Source organism: Salarias fasciatus, chromosome 3, assembly GCF_902148845.1.
Source record: "Salarias fasciatus chromosome 3, fSalaFa1.1, whole genome shotgun sequence".
Lineage (NCBI taxonomy): Eukaryota > Metazoa > Chordata > Actinopteri > Blenniiformes > Blenniidae > Salarias > Salarias fasciatus.
The window spans coordinates 18,280,118-18,307,851 of NC_043747.1; the positions used below are offsets into that span (position 1 = coordinate 18,280,118).

Sequence of the window (27,734 nt, forward strand, 5' to 3'; positions counted from 1 at the left end):
TCGAGTTCCAAGCTCACAGTAATCCCCCAGATTGTAATAATATGGTGATATTATACATTTTCTGAAACTCCATAGGCAAGTCAGTATTTCAGTATCTGTTTTTGTGTCTCTGGTATTCCTAGGTACCACAGGGCTAAAACAAAGAAAATAACTTAGGCGGAATTTGTGAAAAAAAAAAAGTTCTTTGTGATTTGAGGAGCTCTGGTGACCACCATGTGTGTCAGGAAGGTTCATAATTGGATTTGAATGAAACCTGCAAATGTCCCCTTTAAAATGACACCAAACACAACATTACTGAACACTGGGAAGTGCCCTAACTATGAGCCTTAGCCAGGATAGGCAACAGTGTCTAACATCCCAATTACCATGGAAGGGGGATAACTTGGAGGACGAAATATAGAAAATCAGGGGCCTGATTTGAAGGGCAACCGGTGGATTCTTGTTTGGGACACCTTGAACTTTCAAAAAATGCTGGTTGCCCACTTTTCCTCAAAAATGCCTACAGGGTCACATGATTCTGAATTTACAGCCCAGTCTACATCAGTAAATGAGAGGCAATGTATTTTTTGTGTCTTGAATAAATGATTTCATCTCCTCTTGAAGGTTGAGAACAGCAATTCTGGAAAATATTCAGATACATTGCTGTTATTTTGTTAAGATATTCAGAAAATGTCTGTTGAAAGACTTTGCTTGTACAGTTAAATTATTGTGCTTTGACACAATTTTCTATTTTTGCTTTCTTCTGTGAATGGAACTGCTCTCTGAATATATTTTTTCACATATTTTTTCAAAAGCCAATGAAAAATATACCAAGATACTAGTGGTACTCTGTTCTCTTCAGTATATGTAAATACAGTCTGTTAACGCTGGACATTTCACATTTTATTGCTGCAATTCAGTGCTAATTATTGAGGGAAAAAAAACTTTCCAACCCTGTAAAGTGGAAGAATTGTGTATTTTTTTGTACGTGTAAAATCACTGCTGCTTTCACTTTTCTCCGGGATACAGTCAGGTCGGCACCACTCCAAGTCAGCCCCGGCCAACTCGGCACCGCCCCGGGATACAGTCAACTCGGCATCAAGCCAAGTCGGCATCTCGCCAAGTCGGCCTCGCGGGCGGGGGGGCTCTCGAGTGGCCGAGTTGGTCGGTGCGGACTTGACTGTAAGCTGCTTACCAACTCGGCCAAAAGCGTCTTTCTTTTTTAATCACGATGGTGGATAATGTACCTGGGAGCTTCATGTTTGACGTCCGAGTCGCTTAGCTACAAGCGCGCAGCGCTTAGCGGCTGTCTGGTCATGTGACCGGTCCCAAGGCATTCTGGGAATCGTAGTGCAGCGATGCCGGCTAGTGATGGGAATTCCGGCTCTTTTTAGAGAACCGGCTCTTTCGGCTCGGCTCACTAAAAAGAGCCGGCTCTTTGGCTCCCAAACGGCTCTTCAGATTTTTTTTGTTGCTTTAATCAATAAATTACCAATAATAATGTAACGTTATGCACAAAATGAATTAATAATTAATAAAAACAAAATGTATTATCCTTCTATATTATAATAGCTTTTATTTTTTCACTCTACAGTGAACTTTAAACTAATTTAAACTTTTAACTTTTTTATACTAAGCAACTTTAAAGTCAAGCAACACATAATCCCTGAAAAACACACAACACAACAAAACGTAAATTACAAATATTTACTTTTCAGTGCAACAACAAATGAACTATGAAATACAAGAATAAACTTTTAGCTTTTTTATACGTAACCAATTTAAAGTGAAACACAGGATCCCCGAAAAACACACAAAATATAAATTAAAATATTTACAGATCTACAAAAAATAAATTATAAAATACAAAACAATTTTAGCTTTTTATGCACTCAACAAATTTAAAGTCAAACAACAATACAGAATCCCTGAAAAAATGCAATACTACAAAATCTAAATTGAAAATATTAACTCTTCAGTGCTATAAACTATAAAATACACGAACTTTTAACTATTTACAATTCAACTTTTAACCAATTTAGACTGAAACACCACAGAACCCCTGAAAAACACGCAAAAAATATAAATTAAAATGTGTAAAAGAAAAAGATCAGCAGTCTTTACTGAAGTTCGGCATTTAGAAACTCCAAGTGCCTCAGCTTTGAGGGACTGATTCAGCTTCTTCTGTCAGTGATTATCTGACCTGCTTTCGAGAAGATTCTTTCAGAGGGGACTGATCTTGCAACAATGCACAGTCTTCGTGTCATCACATGTGTGAGGTGTGGGTAGACTGAAGCCTTGCTTTCCCACCAGCTTAGTGGGTCAGCACTTCTCGGGAAAAGGGGCTCCTCAAGTATAGGATCTCACCTCCATCATTGAATCTGCTGAAGGATTCCTTCTTGTAGAGTCCCCAGTTACTCGTTCTTCGAAGAACCTCCAAACAGCAGATTCTTGTGGCCTCTCTTGCTCATCTTCTGGTCCCTCTTGGCCCCCTGGCAGTGGAGTTGGCTGGCTGAACCTTGCTGCTGCAGTAGTTATTCTCTGAATACCTTCATCAAATGCTTTAGTGTCATTGAAGGCCAGCTTCTTGAATCGCGGATCAAGAATGGTGGTTTCTGACAGAACAGTGTTGTATTCCATTCGATGGAACTTTCTGTCCATGGTTGCACAGAGAGTATCCACTAGCTCTTTCACGTTTGCTGTGGTTACGCTGGTCTGGTTCTCAGCTGTCACTCTCTGCAGACCCCTGCACAGGATTAACATTTTGGAGGATGTAACATAGCTGAAAAAGAATAAATGGGTGTTAATATTATGCTTTGTTTTATTTTGAGGTGTATATCATTATCTATGGTGATGTCTAATATACTTCTTATTCCAGTAATTCCACAACAACACCAAATAATAATAATAATAATAATAATGTGATAACAATTGTATACTACACCTGTCTGCACTGATCTCCACTGTGACCTGCTCAAATGGCTCCAGAACAGTGCATGCCTCCTACAGTACCTCCCAGTCCTCTTGGCTCAGAGGATCAACCGGTGCATTGACAACAGCCAGGGTAGAAATGACTGCATCCTTTGACTCCAGAATCCGTTTTAGCATATGACAGGTGGAATTCCACCTTGTCACACAATCTTGTTTGAGCTTCAGTTCAGGCATGCCCATCTGTTGCTGTGTTGATTTGAGCCTGTGTGTGGCTGTTGTGCTCCTGTGGAAAAATTTCACTATTGCCTTGACTTTGTCCACAGCAGGCTTCATCACCCTCAGAGCATCTCTTACAATCAGGTTGATTGTGTGTGCAAGACATGGGTGGTGGGTCCATTTCAGGGTTTTAACTGCTTTGGTTATGTTCGCTGCATTGTCAGTAACACAACCAACCACTTTCTTTTCCACATTCCACTCTTTTGCTACTCTGAGCAGCTCCTCTGCTAAGTTCTCAGATGTGTGTCTGTCACTGAACTCAAAACAATCCAGAAGACAGGACACCATTTTGTAGTCTTCAATGAAGTGACATGTCACTGACAAGAAGGATGTGGTGGCTCGGGATGTCCAGCTGTCAGTTGTTAGACAAACTGCTGTGGCTTTATCAACCCTCTCTTGCAGCGAAGCACGTTCTCGGTGAAACAGGTCTGGGATCATTTTCTGAGAGAGGGTTTTCCTGCTTGGAATGGAATACACTGGATTGAGTGCATGTGTAAACTTTCTGAAACCCTTGTCATCCACAACTGAAAATGGCTGAAAATCCAGTGCAATCATTTTAGCCAGCTCTTCATCAATTTTTTTCTGTCTTGCAGGGGTCAAAGACTTCTCCAAAAGCTGTTTCATTGAGCTCTGGGTTGATGTTTTAGGCAGCTGTGGTGGTGTGCTGCTGAATGATGCTGTTGACACTGCAGCAGCAGCAGGAGCAGCAGCAGTTACAGATGACACACTGGCACCTTCATTAATACCAGGTTCATCTGGTCGCTTCTCCAGTGGAACTGTTGGGTGGACAGTTCTCAGGTGCCTGTGGAGGTTGTTGGTTGAGCCAGCTCTGTATGAAATTTTGCTCTTGCAGACAATGCACTCTGCTTTGGAGCCATCAATATAATTAAAATGAGCCCAAATTTGGCTCCTTTTCCTGCTTTGACTCATTTCTTTTTCACTTACTTTCTTTCTTTTTGTCCTCCGTATTGCACTCTCTCTCCTCTCTTGACCCGTTCCTGTGCTCACCTTGCTGCTGCTGTGTGTGTATCAGGCTGCCCCTCCCCCCTCTGCTCAGCGCAGGCCCGTCCATGCTTCACATGTACGCGTTTCCGCGTCCGCTTTGGAAGGTCCGCGCACCACCGATGCGGACGCGCTTTCTCCCATGCTACATTTTGAGCTCAGCTGTGCGCGTCTCATGCAGGCGCGGTGATCCATGCAGCCTCGAGCAGCTTTTCCGGCTCTACAGACTGTTTATCTGCTCCTTTATTACGGATTATTTAGAGAAAATTAAGCACATACACTGTCAGTCCATTATCTTTAAGTATTAAAGTTTATTTAGCCTTTTTTTTCTGTTTCTGAATCGCGGGGCAGCGCCGGAGAGATTAGTTACTTTTTCACTTCTGTCTGCAGACCTTCTCCTCCCTCCAGACAGTCTCTCTCTCTTTCCACGAGTTTCTCACTCTTTCGGTGTCTTTAAGTGGAGCCATCAGGCTGGAGCTCCGTCTACTTTCACTTTTACCGTCATGTTTTGTTTGCTCTGGCGCTCTGGCGCAGGCGCACACTTCCGAGACCTGCGCGCAATGCGCAACGCGGTCTCAATTTCTGGCTGCTGCGCGGACGTCCGCGGATCGGTCCGCGCGGACCCTAGCGGACAGGAATTCATGACGATTTTTACGTCACGCGGACCAACGCGCAACGCGCACCCACGCGGACATGTGAAGCATGGACGGGCCTGTACGAGCGGTGATGAATTTTTTTCACCGCTCCAGGAACGCTCCAGCAAAGTTCGGGCGGTGTGACCGGGCCCTTAGATCATCAGAACACCACAACTGATGATGGATTTAAGATAGCAGTGCTGGCAGCCACGGCCAGACTTCGCAGCTGGGCGATCAGCTGACCCGGTCCCGCTATCACCACCGTTCACCACCGTTTAACAGAAGTTGGCCCCGTTAAAGCCACGCCGTGTACGCTCGGCCACAGCTGATGTTACCGGAGGGGCCCTCCCACCGCTCCGAAAGTTTTGAGCTGCACAAACGTCCACCCCCGCTCCACCAACGCCCAGTCCAAGCTTGGCACCGCTAGACGCAAGTTCGTGGACGCTCGGGTCCGCCAGGCCAACTCAATCTAGGACGCTGGACCACCGCTGCTTCGCTGCGCTGCCCGGGCGGCGATTAAACGTTGCACAAACGTCGGTGGAGCGGTGGGAAGCGTTCTCCGAGCGGACACGGGGTTGGTGGAATAGTGGAATGGAATAATGAATGAAAAAGGTTGAAGTAATATATATAAAACAGTATTTTTTTCACAGTTAACACCAGAACAGCCAAGACGTTCTGACAGACCGTTTGGGTTTTTATAATTCTAATAAATCTGTTAAAATAATTCCCCTGTCCTCTAATTCTTTGACTTTTCCTAAATATGTGTCTTGTATGTTTTTCTGAAGCAAATAAGGTTTCTGAAGCAAATAAGGTCCTAACAATGACACACATAATATTACAAAGCATTTATACCTCCAAAAGATAAAGAAGATGCACTTCGCGTTGCTTTTTTTCTGCGATTGATTTGTTTTGGTTCATATGCGCGCATCTGAACAGGGAGCTAGCTCTGACAGCAGACAATCGGCCAAAAATATCAACCAACCCCCCCCCCCCCCCCCCCCCCCCCACCCAAAAAAAAAGACAATAAAAAGAGGCATAACAGAAGCTTCAGCAATGATACAGGAGGTCAGTGAGGGGGCATCGGATGGCGGAGACGTGTCAGACCGTCCAGCAGAACCTGCAGTGGCGCATGAAGCGCTCACGCGTCACCTCCAGGTATAGAGAATTACTGTAGGCTACTGTCAGTTTACAACTAGATAATAATAACATAAAATGGTGTGAAAAAAAATAAACTAATGTAATAAATCTCTACACAACAGCGAACACGGTAGTTGGAGCACTGCAGCTTCTCCAGATGTGCCAGTTACAGATTCGGGTAAAATATTATATCCTCCATCAAAGTACAGCAAACCAAGTGTTTTTCGTTTCCAAAAATTAATTTGAGAACGAACATATTTTCTGAACAAATACCTTTGTCCTGTCGAGCCTGCATTCCCAGAATAAAATGAACAGGGTCAGACAGACTGTGTGTGTGTGGTGGTGGTGGTGGTGGTGGTGGTGGGGGTGGGGGGGGGGGGGGTGCGCAGCCAGGGAGACTTATTTTACAAATTTTAATATGTTCTTGATTATTATTGACGGTTAATAACACAACTGTTGTGTGTGTGTTGTTGTGTGTGTGCGTGTTTATCAAGGAAACGAGTGCGCAGAGTGTGAGAGGTGACGCTGCGCAAATGCGCTGTAAAAAGTCAAATAAATTTTAAAACCTGATTTGAGGCATTAATACAGCAGACATGAGGCATTAAAAGGTTTGCTGATCCTCTTGACTTAATATTTTGTTCATTTATGTTAATTTCTAATACATTAGATTACAGAAAAACAACCTGCTGCTGTGCTCCTGCGCAAAAACACTAAAAAATGTATGATGGTCTGGCTGATCGTTGCAGCCTTTGGAGGGGGTGTAACATCAGCGGTGGCCGCCGAGCGTTTACTGCGTTGCTTTAACGGAGGCCAACTTCTGTTAAAGAAGGGAGAAGGGTTACAAGCAGTGATGGATTTTTTTCACTGCTCCAGGGACGCTCCGGCAAAGTTCAGGCGGTGTGACCGGGGCTTTAGCTTGTTCCATGTCCATTAGCATATCTGGCTCCGTCCGAAATCTTTGCTTGATCTTGCTAGCTATTTTTGTGCGCGTGTGTGTTGGTGTGTGTGGAGTAGCCACTGTCACTACCCGATGTAAGGTCTCACTGTTAAAAACCCCTTCTTAACAAGCAGGCCCGCCCACGGCCGGTCAACATCTCCAGATGCATTTATCAAATGTGCAGATGCATTTTGCAAATTCCACAGACACACTATGTATCGTTAGAAAGCTTAAATTCTCATGAATCCGTTGGTATAAACCACTTTCAGATGTGATTACCACAGCGGGTAATATAAACACATTTGTCCAACAAACAGCAAATAAAGTAAACAGCGCAACTCACCTTTGGAGGCTCATAACTGATCAAAGATGAAAATATTCCAGCAAAAACTGAAACAGTCCAAATGTATGCATCCAGACAAAGCTAGAAAGTATAGCATTTTGTCCAAAACATGTCTTGAAAGAAGCAAATAATCCAGAATTTGACGCGCCTCCGCGTGCACGTCCCATAATAATCCATAATTTTATCAGATCTATGCCTGTCTATCTATTCCTTGGACTGCTCTGTTTCGTCCACACTCCCGAGCCAAGGTACCGCAGCCGCACACGGACTAAAAGCTTGCTGCGCGTCTTCTGAAGCTCTCTGGCGCCCCCCAGGGGAGGCGCGCCTCACACTTTGAAAACCGCTGGTTTAAGTGATAAAAAGCAGATATTGTACGAGCACTTTTATTTTTCAGAGCTTTAAACACCATTATATTTTCTGAAAGTTACAAGGTTTCAGACATTCTGTTGCACTGCTTCTCTTCATTTTCAGTTGAAATTAAAGCAGGCTATGTAACATTGTCCACACGTCCCTCTATTTTGTTCTTCGTGTAGGTAGGCGTGGGAAAAAAAAATATTTAAAAATGTGAGGACCAAGCAACAACCCAAGGTTCTCCCCTGAGAACCAGACAAAAAATATTATGTGCACCCCTGTATCTAGACCAACATTAACATAGAAAGTTGCAATTCCTGTGGAATATGGGTGTGAATGCTGTGACTGCAATTTCAAAAGAATCACGAAAGAATTGAAAGGTTTATGATTTTTTTTAATTAAACAAATCATCCAGCATTCAGACAGACAGAGAATATTGACATGGGTGAGCTCAGGTTGATCAGGCATGGCAGGTGACGGTGGAGGCTGTTGGTAAGGAGGTGGAAAGAGTGAAAAGAGAGCAAATCTGGAAAAACAGACAACGCCCCCCCCCCCCCCCCCCAACCCTCCACCAAGATAAATTATTTTTTTTTGGGGGGGGGGTTGAATACAGGTGCACATTCTGGCAATGTTTAGCAACACTAATGTTTGCTTTTTCCTTTCTCTTACAGATCAAAATAGAAAACAAACTTCACTTCAAGAGAAAGCAAAAAAAATTAAAGCCGCAAGCGGCATTGGTCGGGACCGAGCCTCCCCGCCGGCCAGCGACTGAGACGTCCACCCACTAACATGAAGCTGTTAGAATCTGTCTTCCATTAATACAGAGTTGTTAGCATCTCCCATCCACTAACATGGAGTAGTTAGCATCTCCCATCCACTAACATGGAGTAGTTAGCATCTCCCATCCACTAACATGGAGTAGTTAGCATCTCCCATCCACTAACATGGAGTGGTTAGCATCTCCCATCCACTAACATGGAGTAGTTAGCATCTCCCATCCACTAACATGGAGTAGTTAGCATCTCCCATCCACTAACATGGAGTAGCTAGCATCTCCCATCCACTAACATGGAGTAGTTAGCATCTCCCATCCACTAACATGGAGTAGTTAGCATCTCCCATCCACTAACATGGAGTGGTTAGCATCTCCCATCCACTAACATGGAGTAGTTAGCATCTCCCATCCACTAACATGGAGTAGCTAGCATCTCCCATCCACTAACATGGAGTTCTTAGCATGTTCCATCCATTAACATGGAGTTGTTAGCTTCTCCCATCTGCTTTTGAGAGTCACTGAATGAAGGCAATCAGTGGCAGAGTTTGATTGACAGCTGCTGTCAGCTGTGTAACTGCACTGTATGCCCATATATGGTAATGTGAGTTAGAGTGGAGAGAGGAGAAAATAAAAGTCCTTTTTGGGGAAACAACTGCTCCTTGTTCCTTCGCTGTTTGGCATAACTGAACAAAAAATATCACGTTTGATAGGAAAATTTGTTGTCTTTCAGTTGGTGAGGCTTTCAGAGCAGTCAGACTTTTAGTTTGGACCCCAGAGGCCTCAGCTTGTGAGAGGCACGAGATTTTTCCCCATCCGGCTCCATTATAAGTGACAGGGAACAAAATGCAGAGCGCACACCAACTTATACCTGTGAAAATGTACATAAATCATGACATTTTCCCCACTTATGTTACATCATCTTGTTCGGGAGAATCTGGTGAGACTTTACGTGTGCTCGGTTTGTTGATAGGAGTCACGGTTTAGTCGCAGTCGCCACTTGTTCGAGGTGCTGAAAAAAGGCGACTTTTTTTCTTTTTTCCCCATTATAACGGATGAGGGCCGGAGCAAGGCAGGATTTCAGACTTCCAAATTTGAACGCTAATAAAATCCACACCGTGGGACTTTTGACAAAGTTGTTCACAACTTTTGTAGAGAAAATTGTCCTCTTTCACGTCGCGTGACTCTTATGTCTGTACGACAAACTGTCTCGGAGGAGATAATTTTTTCGTGAGGAGTGATTTTGAGCAAAATTTTACTTTGAAAGGGAAATAGCGGACTTCCTGTTTGATTTAGGTCAGGGGTGTCAGCGCGTGAATTTTAGATCTCGATGAGACGAACGCGTGAGTGTTGGTTTGATCTCTCTACGACATTCCTGCGGGCCGTAGCGACTGTTTTAGATGTTTTTCGGGATATAGGTGGCGCTAGAGAGCTGATGGTTTTCGTTTTTGTATTTTATAAAATTTTTCGCCGGTCACGATGTGCGTGCCAAATTTGGTGAGTTTTCGTGCATGTTCAGGGGGTCAAATTGGCGTTTACTTGGGCGTAAGTATAATTAAAGCCGCAAGCGGCATTGGTCGGGACCGAGCCTCCCCGCCGGCCAGCGACTGAGACGTCCACCCACTAACATGAAGCTTTTAGAATCTGTCTTCCATTAACACAGAGTTGTTAGCATCTCCCATCCACTAACATGGATTAGTTAGCATCTCCCATCCACTAACATGGAGTAGTTAGCATCTCCCATCCACTAACATGGAGTAGTTAGCATGTCCCATCCACTAACATGGAGTAGTTAGCATCTCCCATCCACTAACATGGAGTAGTTAGCATCTCCCATCCACTAACATGGAGTAGTTAGCATCTCCCATCCACTAACATGGATTAGTTAGCATCTCCCATCCACTAACATGGAGTAGTTAGCATCTCCCATCCACTAACATGGAGTACTTAGCATCTCCCATCCACTAACATGGAGCTGTTAGCATCTCCCATCCACTAACATGCAGTATTTAGCATGTCCCATCCACTGACATGGAGTTGTTAGCATCTCCCATCCACTAACATGGAGTAGTTAGCATTTCCCATCCACTAAAATGGAGTAGCTAGCATCTCCCATCCACTAACATGGAGTAGTGAGCATCTCCCATCCACTAACATGGAGTAGCTAGCATGTTCCATCCATTAACATGGAGTTGTTAGCATCTTCCATCCACTAAGATGGATTAGTTAGCATCTCCCATCCACTAACATGGAGTAGTTAGCATCTCCCATCCACTAACATGGAGTACTTAGCATCTCCCATCCACTAACATGGAGCTGTTAGCATCTCCAATCCACTAACATGGAGTAGTTAGCATGTCCCATCCACTGACATGGAGTTGTTAGCATCTCCCATCCACTAACATGGAGTAGTTAGCATTTCCCATCCACTAACATGGAGTAGCTAGCATCTCCCATCCACTAACATGGAGTAGTGAGCATCTCCCTTCCACTAACATGGAGAAGCTAGCATGTTCCATCCATTAACATGGAGTTGTTAGCATCTTCCATCCACTAAGATGGAGTAGCTGGCATGTTCCATCCACTAACAGTTAGTAGCAGCTACTCCACTAAGATGGAGTAGCTGGCAATGTTCCATCCCCTAACAGTAGTAGCAGTGGCCACTAACATGGAGTTCTTAGCTGTCCATCCATTAACATGGAGCTGGTGGCATCAGTCCTCCACTAACATGGAGTTGTTAGCATTTTCAATCCACTAAACATGGAGTAGTTAGCATCTCCCCATCCACTAACATGGAGGAGGTTGGCATCTCCCATCCACTACCAGGGAGTTCTTAGCATGTTCCATCCATTAACATGGAGGCTGGTGGCATCAGTCATCCACTAACATGGAGTTGTTAGCATGTTCCATCCACTAACATGGAGGTTGTTAGCTTCTCCCAGCTGCTTTGAGAGTCACTGAATGAAGGGCAATCAGTGGCAGTTTGATTGACAGCCTTGCTGTCAGCTGTGTAACTGCAATGCATGCCATATATGGTATGTGTAGTTTAGAGTGGAGAGAGGAGAAAATTAAAGTCTTTTTTGGGGAAACAACTGCTCCTTGTTCCTTTGCTGTTTGGCAAACTGAACAAAAAATATCACGTTTTGATAGGACAATTTGTTGTCTTTCAGCTGGTGAGGCTTTCAGAGCAGTCAGACTTTTAGTTTGGACTATAGAGGCCTCAGTTTGTGAGAAGCGCAAGATTTTTCCCCATCCGGCTCCCATTATACCTGAGAGCAAAAAAAATGCAGAGCGCACACCTTTTCTTACCTGTGAAAACATACATATAACATGATATTTTCCCCACTTATGTTACATCATCTTGTTCGGGAGAACCTGCTGGAACTTTCCGTGTGCTCGGTTTGTTGATAGGAGTCACGGTTTAGCCGCAGTCGCCACTTGTTCGAGGTGCTGAAAAAAGGCGACTTTTTTCCTTTTTTCTCCATTATAACGGATGAGGGCCGGAGCAAGGCAGGATTTCAGACTTCCAACTTTGTACGCTAATAAAATCCACACCGTCAGACTTTTGACAAAGTTGTTCACAACTTTTGTAGAGAAATTTGTCCTCTTTCACGTCGTGTGACTCTTATGTCTGTGCGACAAACGGTCTCGGAGGAGATAATTTTTTCGTGAGGAGTGATTTTGATCAAAATTTTACTTTGAAAGGGAAATAGCGGGACTTCCTGTTGGATTTAGGTCAGGGGTGTCAGCGCGTGAAATGTAAGATCATGATGAGACGAACGCGTTGAGTGTTGGTTTGATCTCTCTACGACATTCCTATGGGTCGTGGCGGACTGTTTTGAGACGTTTTTTTGGGATATAGGTGGCGCTAGAGAGCCGATGGTGTTCGTTTTTGTAATTTATCAATTTTTCGCCGGTCTCATGATGTGCGTGCCAAATTTGGTGAGTTTTCGTGCATGTTTAGGGGGTCAAATTCGCGTTTATTTGGGCGTTAGTATAATAATTAAAGCCGCAAGCGGCATTGGTCGGGACCTAGCCTCCCCGCCGGCCTGCGACTGAGACGTCCACCCAGGAACATGCAAGTTGTTAGCATCTCCCTTTGTCTAAGATGTAGCTGTTAGCGTCTGTCATCCACTAACATGTAGCTGTTAGTATCTCCATCCACCACATGTAGCTGTTAGCATCTACTATCCACTAACATGGAGCTGTTAGCATCTCCCATCCGCTAACATGGAGCTGTTAGCATCTCCCATCCACTAACATTGAGTTGTTAGCATCTCTCCATCCATAACATGGAGTCGTGTAGCATCTACCATCCACTAACATGGAGTAGTTAGCATCTCCCATCACTAACATGGAGTAGCTAGCATCTCCCATCCACTAACATGGAGTAGTTAGCATCTCCCATCCACTAACATGGAGTAGCTAGCATCTCACATCCACTAACATGGAGTAGTAGCATCTCCCATCCACTAACATGGAGTAGTTAGCATTCTCCCATCCACTAACCATGGAGTAGCTCGCATCTCCAATCCACTAACATGGAGTAGTAGCATCTCCCATCCACTAACATGAGGTAGCTAGCATCTGTCATCCACTAACAAGCATGGAGTTAGCATCTCCCATCCACTAACATGGAGTAGCTAGCATCTCCCATCCACTAACATGGAGTAGTTAGCATCTCCCATCCACTAACATGGAGTAGTTAGCATCTCCCATCCACTAACATGGAGTAGTTAGCATCTCCCATCCACTAACATGGAGTAGCTAGCATCTCCCATCCACTAACATGGGAGTAGTTAGCATCTCCCATCCACTAACATGGAGTAGCTAGCATCTCCCATCCACTAACATGGAGTAGTTAGCATCTCCCATCCACTAACATGGAGTAGTTAGCATCTCCCATCCACTAACATGGAGTAGTTAGCATCTCCCATCCACTAACATGGAGTAGCTCGCATCTCCCATCCACTAACATGGAGTAGTTAGCATCTCCCATCCACTAACATGGAGTTGTTAGCATGTTCCATCCCTAACATGGAGTCGTTAGCATCTCCCATCCATTAACAAGGAGTAGTTAGCTTTTGCCATCTGCTTTCCTGAGTCACTGAATGAAGTCATGAGTGTCAGAGTTTGATTGACAGCTGCTGTCAGCTGTGTAACTGCTCTGCATGTCCATATATGGTCATTTCTGTTAAGTGGAGAGAGGAGAAAATTACAGTTTCCTTCTGCGAAACAACTGCTCCTTGTACCTTCCTGTTTGGCAAAACTGAACAAAAAATATCACGTTTGATAGGAAAATTAGTTGTCTTTCAGTTGGTGAGGCTTTCAGAGCATTGAGACTTTTTAGTTTGGACCCCAGAGGCCCTCAGTTTGTGAGAAGCGCGAGATTTTTTCCCCATCCGGCTCCATTATAACTGAGAGCAAAAAAATGCAGAGCACCCCAATTTTACCTGTGTCAACATGCATATATCATCATATTTCCCCACTTATGTTACATCATCTTGTTCAGGAGAACCTGCTGGAACTTTACGTGTGCTCGGTTTGTTGATAGCAGTCACGGTTTAGCCGCAGTCGCCACTTGTTTGAGGTGCTGAAAAAAGGCGACTTTTTTCCTTTTTTCCCATATAACGGATGAGGGCCGGAGCAAGGCAGGATTTCAGACTTCCAACTTGAACGCTAATAAATCCACACCGTTAGACTTTTGACAAAGTTGTTCACAACTTTTGTAGAGAAATTGTCCTCTTTCACGTCGCGTGACTCTTATGTGTGTGCGACAAACGGTCTCGGAGGAGATAATTTTTTTCGTGAGGAGTGATTTTGATCAAAATTTTACTTTGAAAGGGAATAGTGGACTTCCTGTTGGATTTAGGTCAGGGTGTGTGAGCGCGTGTGAAATGTAGATCTTGATGAGACGAACGCATGAGTGTTGGTTTGATCTCTCTCCGACATTCCTGCGGGCCGTAGCGACTGTTTTAGACGTTTTTTGGGATCTAGGTGGCGCTAGAGAGCAGATGGGGCCAATTTTTCCATTTTATAAAATTTTTCGCCGGTCATGATTTGCGTGCCAAATTTGGTGAGTTTTCGTGCATGTTTAGGGGGTCAAATTCGCGTTTATTTGGGCGTTAGTTAATAATAGAGAACGAGGAGGAGGAGGAGGAGAACGACAAACGAACGAAGAACAATAGAGACCTTGCCCTCCGGGCATGGTGGCCTGCGGCCACCATGCCATCCGGGCTCGTCCCTAATTAAAGCCGCAAGCGGCATTGGTCGGGACCGAGCCTCCCCGCTGGCCAGCGACTGAGACGTCCACCCACAACATGAAGCTGTTAGAATCTGTCTTCCATTAATACAGAGTTGTTAGCATGTCCCATCCACTAACATGCAGTTGTTAGCTTCTGTCATCCACTAACATGTAGCTCTTAGCATCTGTCATCCACTAACATGGAGTTGCTAACATGTCCCATTCACTAACATGTAGCTGTTAGCATCTCCCATCCACTAACATGGAGTAGATAGCATCTCCCATCCACTAACATGGAGTAGTTAGCATCTCCCATCCACTAACATGGAGTTGTTAGCATCTCCCATCCACTAACATGGGATAGTTAGCAACGGTCATCCACTAACAATGAGTTGTTAGCATCTCCCATCCACTAACATGGAGTAGTTAGCATCTGTCATCCACTAACATGGAGTAGTTAGCATGTTCCATCCACTAACATGGAGTTGTTAGCTTCTCCCAGCTGCTTTTGAGAGTCACTGAATGAAGGCAATCAGTGGCAGAGTTTGATTGACAGCTGCTGTCAGCTGGTAACTGCAATACATGCCATATATGGTCATTTCAGTTAGAGTGGAGAGAGGAGAAAATTATGCTTTTTTGGGGAAACAACTGCTCCTTGTCCTTTGCTGTTTGGCATAACTGAACAAAAAATATCACGTTTGATAGGAAAATTTGTCGTCTTTCAGTTCGTGAGGCTTCAGAGCAGTCAGACTTTTAGTTTGGACCCCTGAGGCCTCAGCTTGTGAGAAGCGCAAGATTTATCCCCATCGGCTCCATTATAACTGAGAGCAAAAAAAAATGCAGAGCGCACACCAACTTATACCTGTGAAAACATACATAAATCATGAAATTTTCCCCACTTATGTTACATCATCTTGTTCGGGAGAACCTGCTGGAACTTTACGTGTGCTCGGTTTGTTGATAGGAGTCACGGTTAGCCGCAGTCGCCACTTGTTCGAGGTGCTGAAAAAAGGCGACTTTTTTCCTTTTTTCCCCATTATAACGGATGAGGGCCGGAGCAAGGCAGGATTTCAGACTTCCAACTTTGTAACGCTAATAAAATCCACACCGTTAGACTTTTGACAAAGTTGTTCACAACTTTTGTAGAGAAATTTGTCCTCTTTCACGTCGCGTGACTCTTATGTCTGTACGACAAACGGTCTCGGAGGAGATAATTTTTTCGTGAGGAGTGATTTTGATCAAAATTTTACTTTGAAAGGGAAATGGCGGACTTCCTGTTGGATTTAGGTCAGGGGTGTCAGCAGCGTGAAATGTAGACCTTGATGAGACGAACGCGTCAACGTTGGTTTGATCTCTCTGCGACATTCCTGCGGACTGTAGCGACAATTTTACTGTTTCTAGGTGGCGCTAGAGAGCAGATGGGGTTAATTTTTCCATTTTATAAAATTTTTCGCCGGTCATGATGTGCGTGCCAAATTTGGTGAGTTTTCGTGCATGTTTAGTGGGTCAAATTTGCGTTTCTTTGGGCGTTAGTATAATAATAATATAGAACGACGACAATAAACGAACGAATAACAATAGAGACCTTGCCCTACGGGCAAGGTGGCCGCTCCGGGGCTCAGTCCCTAATTAAAGCCGCAAGCGGCATTGGTCGGGACCGAGCCTCCCCGACGGCCAGCGACTGAGACGTCCACCCACTAACATGTAGCTGTTAGCATCTGTCATCCACTAGCATAGAGTTGTTAGCATCTCCCATCCACTAACATGGAGTAGTGAGCATGTCCCATCGACTAACATGGAGTAGTTAGCATGTCTCATCCACTAACATTGAGTAGTTAGCATCTCCCATCCACTAACATGGAGTAGTTAGCATCTCCCATCCACTAACATGGAGTAGTTAGCATGTCTCATCCACTAAAATGGAGTAGTTAGCATCTCCCATCCACTAACATGGAGTAGTTAGCATGTCTCATCCACTAACATGGAGTTGTTAGCATCTCCCATCCACTAACATGGAGCTGTTCGCATCTCCCATCCACTAACATAGAGTAGTTAGCATCTCCCATTCACTAACATGAGTAGTTAGCATCTCCCATCCACTAACATGGAGCTATAGCATCTCCCATCCACTAACATGGAGTAGTTAGCATCTCCCATCCACTAACATGGAGTCGTTAGCATGTCTCATACACTAACATGGAGTAGTTAGCATCTCCCATCCACTAACATGGAGTAGTTAGCAATCTGCCATCCATTAACATGGAGTAGTTAGCATGTCTCATCCACTAACATGGAGTAGTTAGCATCTCCCATCCACTATCATGGAGTTCTTAGCATTTCCCACCCACTACATGGAGCTCTTAGCATCTGTCTTCCACTAACATGGAGTAGTTAGCATGTCCCATCCACTAACATGGAGTTGTTAGCTTCTCCCATCTGCTTTTGAGAGTCACTGAATGAAGGCAATCAGTGTCAGAGTTTGATTGACAGCTGCTGTCAGCTGTGTAACTGCAATGCATGCCCATATATGGTAATGTGAGTTAGAGTGGAGAGAGGACAAAATTAAAGGTTTTTTTTTGGGAAACAACTGGTCGTTGTTCCTTTGCTGTTTGGCAAAACTGAACAAAAAATATCACGTTTGATAGGAAAATTTGTTGTCTTTCAGTTGGTGAGGCTTTCAGAGCTGTCAGACTTTTAGTTTGGACCCCAGAGGCCTCAGTTTGTGAGAAGCGCGAGATTTTTCCCCATCCGGCTCCATTATAACTGAGAGCAAAAGAAATGCAGAGCGCACACCTTTTCTTACCTGTGTAAACATACATATAACATGATATTTTCCCCACTTATGTTACATCATCTTGTTCGGGAGAACCTGCTGGAACTTTGCGTGTGCTCGGTTTGTTGATAGGAGTTACGGTTTAGCCGCAGTCGCCACTGTTCGAGGTGCTGAAAAAAGGCGACTTTTTTCCTTTTTTTCCCCATTATAACGGATGAGGGCCGGAGAAAGGCAGGATTTCAGACTTCCAACTTTGAACGCTAATAAAATCCACACCGTTGGACTTTTGACAAAGTTGTTCACAACTTTTGTAGAGAAATTTGTCCTCTTTCACGTCGCGTGACTCTTATGTCTGTACGACAAACGGTCTCGGAGGAGATAATTTTTCGTGAGGAGTGATTTTGATCAAAATTTTACTTTGAAAGGGAAATAGCGGACTTCCTGTTGGATTTAGGTCAGGTGTGTCAGCGCGTGAAATGTAGATCATGATGAGATGAACGCTGGTGAGTGTTGGCTTTGATCTCTCTACGACATTCCTGTGGGCCGTAGCGACTGTTTTAGACGTTTTTGGGGATATAGGTGGCGCTAGAGAGCCGATGGTGTTCGTTTTTGTATTTTATAAAATTTTTCGCCGGTCATGATGTGCGTGCCAAATTTGGTGAGTTTTCGTGCATGTTTAGGGGGTCAAATTCGCGTTTATTGGGCGTAGTATAATAATAATAATAACGAACGAATAATAATAGAGACCTTGCCCTCCGGGCATGGTGGCCTGCGGCCACCATGCCCTCCGGGCTCGGTCCCTAATTAAAGCCGCAAGCGGCATTGGTCGGGACCGAGCCTCCCCGATGGCCAGCGACTGAGACGTCCACCCACTAACATGTAGCTGTTAGCATCTGTAATAGTGGACTTGTTAGCATGTCCCATCCACTAACATTGAGTAGTTAGCATCTCCCATCCACTGACATTGAGTAGTATAGCATCTCCATCCACTAACATGGAGTTGTTAGCATCTCCCATCCACTAACATTGAGTAGTTAGCATCTCCCATCCACTGACATGGAGTAGTTAGCACGGTCCATCCAACTAACATGGAGTAGTTAGCATCGCCATCCACTAACATGGAGTAGTTAGCATGTCCCATCCACTAACATGGAGTAGTTAGCATCTCCCATCCACTAACATGGAGTAGTTAGCATCACCCATCCACTAACAAGGAGTAGTTGGCATCTCCCATCCACTAACATGAAGCTCTTAGCATCTGTCTTCCACTAACATGGAGTAGTTAGCATCTCCCATCCACTAACATGGAGTAGTTAGCATCTCCCATCCACAAACATGGAGTAGTTAGCATCTTCCATCCGCTAACATGGAGAGTTAGCATCTCCCATCCCTAACATTGAGTAGTTAGCATCTCCCATCCACTAACATGGAGTTTTTAGCATCTCCCATCCACGAACATTGAGTAATTAGCATCTCCCATCCACTAACATGGAGTAGTTAGCATGTCCCATCCACTAACATGTAGCTGTTTGCATCTGTAATAGTGGACTTGTTAGCATGTCCCATCCACTAACATTGAGTAGTTAGCATCTCCCATCCACTGACATTGAGTAGTTAGCATCTCCCATCCACTAACATGGAGTTGTTAGCATCTCCCATCCACTAACATTGAGTAATTAGCATCTCCCATCCACTAACATGTAGCTCTTAGCATCTGTCTTCCACTAACATGGAGTAGTTAGCATCTTCCATCCACTAACATGGAGTAGTGAGCATCTCCCATCCACTAACATGGAGCTGTTAGCATCTCCCATCCACTAACATGGAGTTCTGAGCATTTCCCACCCATTAACATGAAGCTCTTAGCATCTGTCTTCCACTAACATGGAGTAGTTAGCATCTCCCATCACTAACATGGAGTAGTTAGCATCTCCCATCCACAAACATGGAGTAGTTAGCATCTTCATCCGCTAACATGGAGTAGTTAGCATCTCCCATCCACTAACATTGAGTAGTTAGCATCTCCCATCCACTAACATGGAGTTGTTAGCATCTCCCATCCACTAACATAGAGTAGTTAGCATCTCCCATCCACTAACATGGAGCTGTTAGCATCTCCCATCCACTAACATGGAGAAGTTAGCATCTCCCATCCGCTAACATGGAATTGTTAGCATCTCCATCGCTAACATGGAGTAGGTAGCATCTCCCATCCACTAACATTGAGTAGTTAGCATCTCCCATCCACTAACATGGAATTGTTAGCATCATCCATCCACTAACATGGAGTAGTTAGCATCTCCCATCCACTAACATTGAGTAGTTAGCATCTCCCATCCACTAACATTGAGTAGTTAGCATCTCCCATCCACTAACAATGAGTTGTTAGCATGTCCATCCACTAACATGGAGTAGTTAGCATGTCCCATCCACTAACATTGAGTAGTTAGCGTCTGCCATCCACTTACATGGAGTTGTTAGCATCTCCCATCCACTAACATGGAGTAGTTAGCATCTCCCATCCACTAACATGGAGCTGTTAGCATCTACCATCCACTAACATGGAGTAGTTAGCATCTCCCATCCATTAACATGGAGTAGCTAGCATCTCCCATCCACTAACATGGAGTAGTTAGCGTCTCCCATCCACTAACATTGAGTTTGTTAGCGTGTTCCATCCATTAACATGGAGTGGTGGCATCAGTCATCCACTAAGATGGAGTTGTTAGCTTCTCCCAGCTGCTTTTGACAGTCACTGAATGAAGGCAATCAGTGGCAGAGTTTGATTGACAGCTGCTGTCAGCTGTGTAACTGCACCGCATGCCCATATATGGTCATTTCAGTTAGAGTGGAGAGAGGAGAAATTAATGTCTTTTTGGGGAAACAACTGCTCCTTGTTCCTTTGCTGTTTGGCATAACTGAACAAAAAATATCACGTTTGATAGGAAAATTTGTCGTCTTTCAGTTCGTGAGGGTTTCAGAGCAGTCAGACTTTTAGTTTGGACCCCAGAGGCCTCAGTTTGTGAGAAGCGCAAGATTTTTCCCCATCCGGCTCCATTATAACTGAGAGCAAAAAAAATGCAGAGCGCACACCAACTTATACCTGTGAAAACATACATATAGCATGATATTTTCCCCACTTATGTGACATCATCTTGTTCGGGAGAACCTGCTGGAACTTTGCGTGGGCTCGGTTTGTTGATAGGAGTCACAGTCGCCACTTGTTCGAGGTGCTGAAAAAAGGCGACTTTTTTCCTTTTTTCCCCATTATAACGGATGAGGGCCGGAGCAAGGTAGGATTTCAGACTTCCAACTTTGAACGCTAATAAAACCACACCGCTAGACTTTTGACAAAGTTGTTCACAACTTTTGTAGAGAAATTGTCCTCTTTCACGTCGCGTGACTCTTATGTCTGTCCGACAAACGGTCTCGGAGGAGATAATTTTTTCGTGAGGAGTGATTTTGAGCAAAATTTTACTTTGAAAGGGAAAATGGCGGACTTCCTGTTGGATTTAGGTCAGGGTGTGAGCGCGTGAAATGTAGAACTTGATGAGACGAACGGTGAGTGTTGGTTTGATCTCTCTACGACATTCCTGTGGGCCGTAGCAACTATTTTAGACGTTTTTTGGGATATAGGTGGCGCTAGAGAGCCGATGGTGTTCGTTTTTGTATTTTATGAAATTTTTCGCCGGTCATGATGTGCGTGCCAAATTTGGTGAGTTTTCGTGCATGTTTAGGGGGTCAAATTTGCGTTTCTTTGGGCGTTAGTATAATAATTAAAGCCGCAAGCGGCATTGGTCGGGACCGAGCCTCAGCGCCAGCCCACGACTGAGACGTCCATACACAAACATGGGAGTTGTTAGCATCTGTCATCCACTAACATGGAATTGTTAGCATGCCCAGTCCACTAACATGGAGCTGTTAGCATCTGTCATCCACTACATGGAGTTTTTAGCATGTCCCATCACTAACATGTAGCTGTTAGCATCTGTAATCCACGAACATGGAGTGTTAGCATCTCCCATCCACTAACATGAATAGTTAGCATCTCCCATCCACTAACATGGAATTGTTAGCATCTTCCATCCGCTAAAATGGAGTAGTTAGCATCTCCCATCCACTAACATTGAGTAGTTAGCATCTCCCATCCACTAACATGGAGTTGTTAGCATCTCCCATCCACGAACATTGAGTAATTAGCATCTCCCATCCACTAATATGGAGTAGCATGTCCCATCCACTAACATGGAGTAGTTAGCATGTCCCATCCACTAACATTGAGTAGGAGCGTCTGCCATCCTTACATGGAGTTGTTAGCATCTCCCATCCACTAACATGGAGTAGTTAGCATCTCCCATCCACTAACATGGAGCAGTTAGCATCTCCCATCCACTAACATGGAGTAGTTAGCATCTCCCATCCACTAACATGGAATTGTTAGCATCTTCCATCCGCTAACATGGAGTAGTTAGCATCTCCCATCCACTAACATGGAGTAGTTAGCATCTCCCATCCACTAACATGGAGTAGTTAGCATCTCCCATCCACTAACATGGAGTTGTGAGCATCTCCCATCCACGAACATTGAGTAATTAACATCTCCCATCCACTAACAATGAGTTGTATGCTCTCCCATCCACTAACATGGAGTAGTTAGCATGTCCCATCCACTAACATGGAGTAGTTAGCATGTCCCATCCACTAACATTGAGTAGTTAGCATCTCCCATCCACTAACATGGAGCTGTTAGCATCTCCCATCCACTAACATTGACTAGTTAGCATCTCCCATCCACTAACATGGAGTAGTTAGCATCTCCCATCCACTAACATGGAGTTGTTAGCATCTCCCATCCACTAACATGGAGTAGTTAGCATCTCCCATCCACTAACATGGAGTAGTTAGCATCTCCCATCCACTAACATGGAGTTCTTAGCATTTCCCACCCACTAACATGGAGCTCTTAGCATCTGTCTTCCACTAACATGGAGTTGTTCAGCATGTCCATCCACTATCATGGAGTGTTTAGTTTCTCCCATCGCTTTTGAGAGTCACTGATGAAGCTCAGGTGGCAGAGTTTGATTGACAGCTGCTGTCACTGTGTAACTGCATGCATGCCCATATATGGTGATGTGAGTTAGAGTGGAGAGAGGAGAAAATAAAGTCTTTTTTGGGGGAAACAACTGCTCCTTGTTCTTTGCTGTTTGGCATAACTGACAAAAATATCACCGTTTGATAGGAAAATTTGTTGTCTTTCAGTTGGTGAGGCTTTCAGAGCAGTCAGACTTTTCGTTTGACCTCAGGGCCTCAGTTTGTGAGAAGCGCGAGATTTTTCCCCCATCCGGCTCCATTATAACTGACTAGGGACAAAAAAATGCAGAGCGCACACCAAATTATACCTGTGAAACGTCCTATAATCATGACATTTTCCCCACTTATGTTACATCTCTTGTTCGGGAGAATCTGTGAGACTTTCCGTGTGCTCGGTTTGTTGATAGGAGTCACGGTTTAGTCGCAGTCGCCACTTGTTCGAGGTGCTGAAAAAGGCGACTTTTTTCTTTTTTCCCCATTATAACGGATGAGGGCCGGAGCAAGGCAGGATTTCAGACTTCCAAATTTGAATGGTAATAAAATCTACACCGTTAGACTTTTGACAAAGTTGTTCACAACTTTTGTAGAGAAATTTGTCCTCTTTCACGTCGCGTGACTCTTATGTCTGTACGACAAACGGTCTCGGAGGAGATAATTTTTTCGTGAGGAGTGATTTTGATCAAAATTTTACTTTGAAAGGGAAATAGCGGACTTCCTGTTGGATTTAGGTCAGGGGTGTCAGTGCGTGAAATGTAGATATCGATGAGACGAACGCGTCAACGTAGGTTTGATCTCTCTGTGACATTCCTGCGGGCCGTGGCGCCTATTTTACTGTTTCTAGGTGGCGCTAGAGAGCAGATGAGGTCAATTTTTCCATTTTATAAATTTTTCGCCGGTCACGATATGCGTGCCAAATTTGGTGAGTTTTCGTGCATGTTTAGGGGGTCAAATTTGCGTTTACTTGGGCGTAAGTATAATAATAGAGGAGAACGAGAACGACAAACGAACGAAGAACAATAGAGACCTTGCCCTCCGGGCATGGTGGCCTGCGGCCACCATGCCCTCCGGGCTCGGTCCTAATAATAATATAGGAAACGACGACAATAAACGAACGAATAACAATAGAGGCCTTGCCCTCCGGGGCTCGGTCCCTAATAATAATATAGAACGAGAACGAGAACGACAAACGAACGAAAAACAATAGAGACCTTGCCCTACGGGCAAGGTGGCCTGCGGCCACCTTGCCCTCCGGGGCTCGGTCCCTAATTAAAGCCGCAAGCGGCATTGGTCGGGACCGAGCCTCCCATCGGCCAGCGACTGAGACATCCACCCACTAACATGTAGCTGTTAGCATCTGTATCCACTAACATGGAGTTGTTAGCATCTCCCATCCACTAACATGTAGCTCTTAGCATCTGTCATCCACTAACATGGAGTTGTTAGCATCTCCATCCACTAACATTGAGTAGTTAGCATCTCCCATCACTAACATGGAGTAGTTAGCATCTCCCATTCACTAACATGGAGTAGGTAGCATCTCCCATCCACTAACATTGAGTAGTTGGCATCTCCATCCACTAACATAGTTATAGCATCTCCCATCCAATAACATGGAATTTATTCGGATAATCTCCCATCCACTAACATGGAGTTCTTAGCATTTCCCACCCACTAAAATGGAGCTCTTAGCATCTCCCATCCACTAACATGGAGTAGTTAGCATCTCCCATCCACTAACATGGAGTAGTTAGCATCTCCCATCCACTAACATGGAGTTGTTAGTATGTTCCATCCACTAACATGGAGGTTAGCTTCTCCCATCTGCTTTTGAGAGTCACTGAATGAAGGCAATCAGTGGCAGAGTTTGATTGACAGCTGCTGTCAGCTGTAACTGCAATGCATGACCCATATATGGTCATTCTGTCGAGTGGAGAGAGGAGGAAAATAAAAGTGTTCTTCTGGGGAAACAACTGGTCCTTGTTCCTTTGCTGTTTGGCAAAACTCGAACAAAAATATCCGTTGATAGGAAAATTTGTTGGCTTTCAGTTGGTGAGGCTTTCAGAGAAGTCAGACGTTGTAGTTTGGACCCAGAGGCCCTCAGTTTGTGAGAAGCGCGAGATTTTTCCCCATCCGGCTCCATTATAACTGAGAGAAAAAAAATGCAGAGCGCACACCTTTTTCTACCTGTGAAAAGACTACATATAACATGATATTTTTCCCCACTTATGTTACATCATCTTGTTGGGAGAACCTGCTGGAACTTTCCGTTGTGCTCGGTTTGTTGATAGGAGTCACGGTTTAGCCGCAGGCGCCACTTGTTCGAGGTGCTGAAAAAGGCGCCTTTTTCCTTTTTTCCCCCTTATAACGGATGAGGCCGAGCAAGGCAGGATTTCAGACTTCCAACTTAAGCTACGCTAATAAAATCCACACCGTTAGACTTTTGACAAAGTTGTTCACAACTCTTTGTAGAGAAATTTGTCCTCCTTTCACGTCACGTGACTCTTATGTCTGTACGACAAACGGTCTCGGAGGAGATATTTTTTCGTGAGGCGTGATTTTGAGCAAATTTTACTTTGAAAGGGAAAATAGCGGATTCCTGTTGGATTTAGGTCAGGGGGTTTCAGCGCGTGAAATGTAGATCTCGAGAGACGAACGCGTGAGTGTTGGTTTGATCTCGCTACGACATTCTGGGGGCCGTAGGCGCTGTATTTTAGCCGTTTTTTGGGATAGGTGGCGCCTAGAGAGCAGATGTTGTTATTTTTTCCATTTTATAAAATTTTTCGCCGGTCCTGATGGTGCGTGCCAAATTTGGTGACTTTTCGTGCATGTTTAGGGGTGTCAATTCGCGTTTATTTGGACGTTAGTATAATAATAATAAGAAGAAACGAACGAAATACAATAGAGACCTTGCCCTACGGGCATGGTGGCCTGCGGCCACCATGCCCTCCGGGGCTCGGCCCCTAATAATAATAGAGGAGGACGAGGACGAGAACGACAAACGAACGAAGAACAATAGAGACCTTGCCCTCCGGGGCTCGGTCCCTAATAATAATATAGAAGGAGAACGACGACAATAAACGAACGAAATACAATAGAGACCTTGCCCTCGGGGCTCGGTCCCTAAAAGGTAACGAAAAGCAAAATGGAATCACGGTGGACAAAGAGACGCAGGGTTTTGTCTATGGTAAAGGCTTGTGAGTCAGAGATACTCAATGACTTTGAAAAAGCCAACACTGAGGTGAAAATTTCACCAGTAGCAAAGGGCCAGGCAGCTATAGGAGCTGTGAGATCAACAGTGGGTGAGAGCCATGCATCATTGGATGCTGCGCCTGAGTGCACATCATATTCCAAGCATCATCTTGATCCAGATGATCATCACTATCAAGAAGATGATCATCTTGATCATGACGATGATCGTCTGGATTGTGATGATGATTATCTTGACCGTGATGATGATCATGACACTGATCATTTTACTCATCACCATGATCATCATCAACATGATGAAGATGTGGATCATGTGGATGATGATCCCCCAACAATACAAGTCTTAATCACAAGCCTGAGATTCTGGGCCTCAACATTTTCTGTATCATTAGTGGCACTGACTGCTCTCTTGAGCATTTTGCGTGCATTTCATCCCGAGTTGCCAAAAGATGCTCGCACAATTTTAAGGACACAAGGTGAAATACAAACAATAAAAATAGAGGGGGGAGAATATTATCATGTTGGCCTAGCCACAGGATTGATGTCAAGACTAAAGTCTCTGAAGCTGCCTGATAATTTGTCTAAAATTAAGCTCCAGTTTAACATTGATGGTCTGCCACTATTCAAAAGCAGCAAAGTTCAGTTCTGGCCTATCCTAGCAACAACTAACCTACATTTGAGTAGATCCCCATTCCTTGTCGGCCTCTTCTGTGGCTTTAGCAAGCCAAAAAGTGTCTTTGAATTCCTGGGCCCATTTGTTAAGGATCTTGCTGACATTCTAAAAAATGGAGTTGTTCACAATGGGAAGCAGATACTGGTTGAAGTGTGCTCATTTGTGTGCGATGCCCCAGCTCGGGCTTTCATAAAAAATACTAAAAGCCACAATGGTTACTCTGGATGTGACAAGTGTTTTCAAGTTGGTGAATGGCACAACAAAATGACCTATCCAGACACAAATGTCAAATTGAGAACGGACACAGACTTTAATTCTATGATTGATGAAGACCACCACTTGTGTCAAACACTGCCCCCACTTGCTGGTCTGGTGAAGATGGTGACAATGTTCCCATTAGACTACATGCATCTATGCTGTCTGGGGGTAACTAGGAAGTTGCTGTATATTTGGATTAAAGGCAGGTCACTCGCCACTAGGCTGCCCAGTAAAACAATTGAAGATATTTCCCTAAAGTTGATGAGACTAAAACCTTATACACCTGCTGAATTTTCTCGCAAACCCAGGCAACTGTCGGAAATAGATCGGTGGAAGGCAACAGAGCTGCGGTACTTCATGCTTTATGCTGGCCCAGTAGTACTGAGAGACATAATTCCCCTTGCAATGTACAACAATTTTATGTTGTTTTCAGTGGCCATGCATCTACTTTTGTCTCCACAGTCATCTAAACAGATAATTGATTTTGCTCAAGAACTGTTAATTTCATTTGTGAGGCACTTTGGGCAGTTGTATGGCAGAAATGAAATAACATATAATGTACATCAGCTGACACACTTGGCAGCAGAATACCATCTCTTTGGTCCATTAGACAACATATCAGCCTTTCCATACGAGAATTACTTGGGTCAGCTGAAGCGCCTATTGCGCAAGCCTCACTTGCCTCTACAACAAGTGATTAAAAGGCTTTCAGAAAAACCTGTGCAGACCACAATCTCTGTCAAGACAGGACACAAATTCACATCCTCACCATGACGGCCCACTGACATCTTGCACTAGACATGGAGAGCAATACCGCAAGCTCCAAACAGAGAAGTTCACTTTGTCATCCAAGTCTGGGGATAACTGTTTTCTGATTCTTGACGACATTGTACTTATTGAAAACATTGTCAGGATCCCAGAGGCTCAAGAGACCTTTGTCATCTTTCGAAAGTTCACCAACAAAGAGTCCTTCGCCCAGTATCCGTTTCCCTCTGAGAGGATTGGGGTGTTTACAGTTTGGGGGCTGAACATGGCAGTCAGTGTGGCAAAGCTTCAGCATATTGTCAAAAAGTACATACTTTACCCTGACAAAACACAATTTATTGCTGTCCCAATTGTCCATAC

General features: G+C 44.4%; 1 protein-coding gene across 1 annotated transcript in view; it reads right to left on the bottom strand.

Annotated features, from left to right (window-relative positions):
* The window catches only part of LOC115386028 (GTPase IMAP family member 7-like), a 632,686-nt gene that overhangs the window by 11,778 nt on the left and 593,174 nt on the right, over nt 1–27,734 (bottom strand). The gene's annotated exons all lie outside the window — the stretch shown is intronic.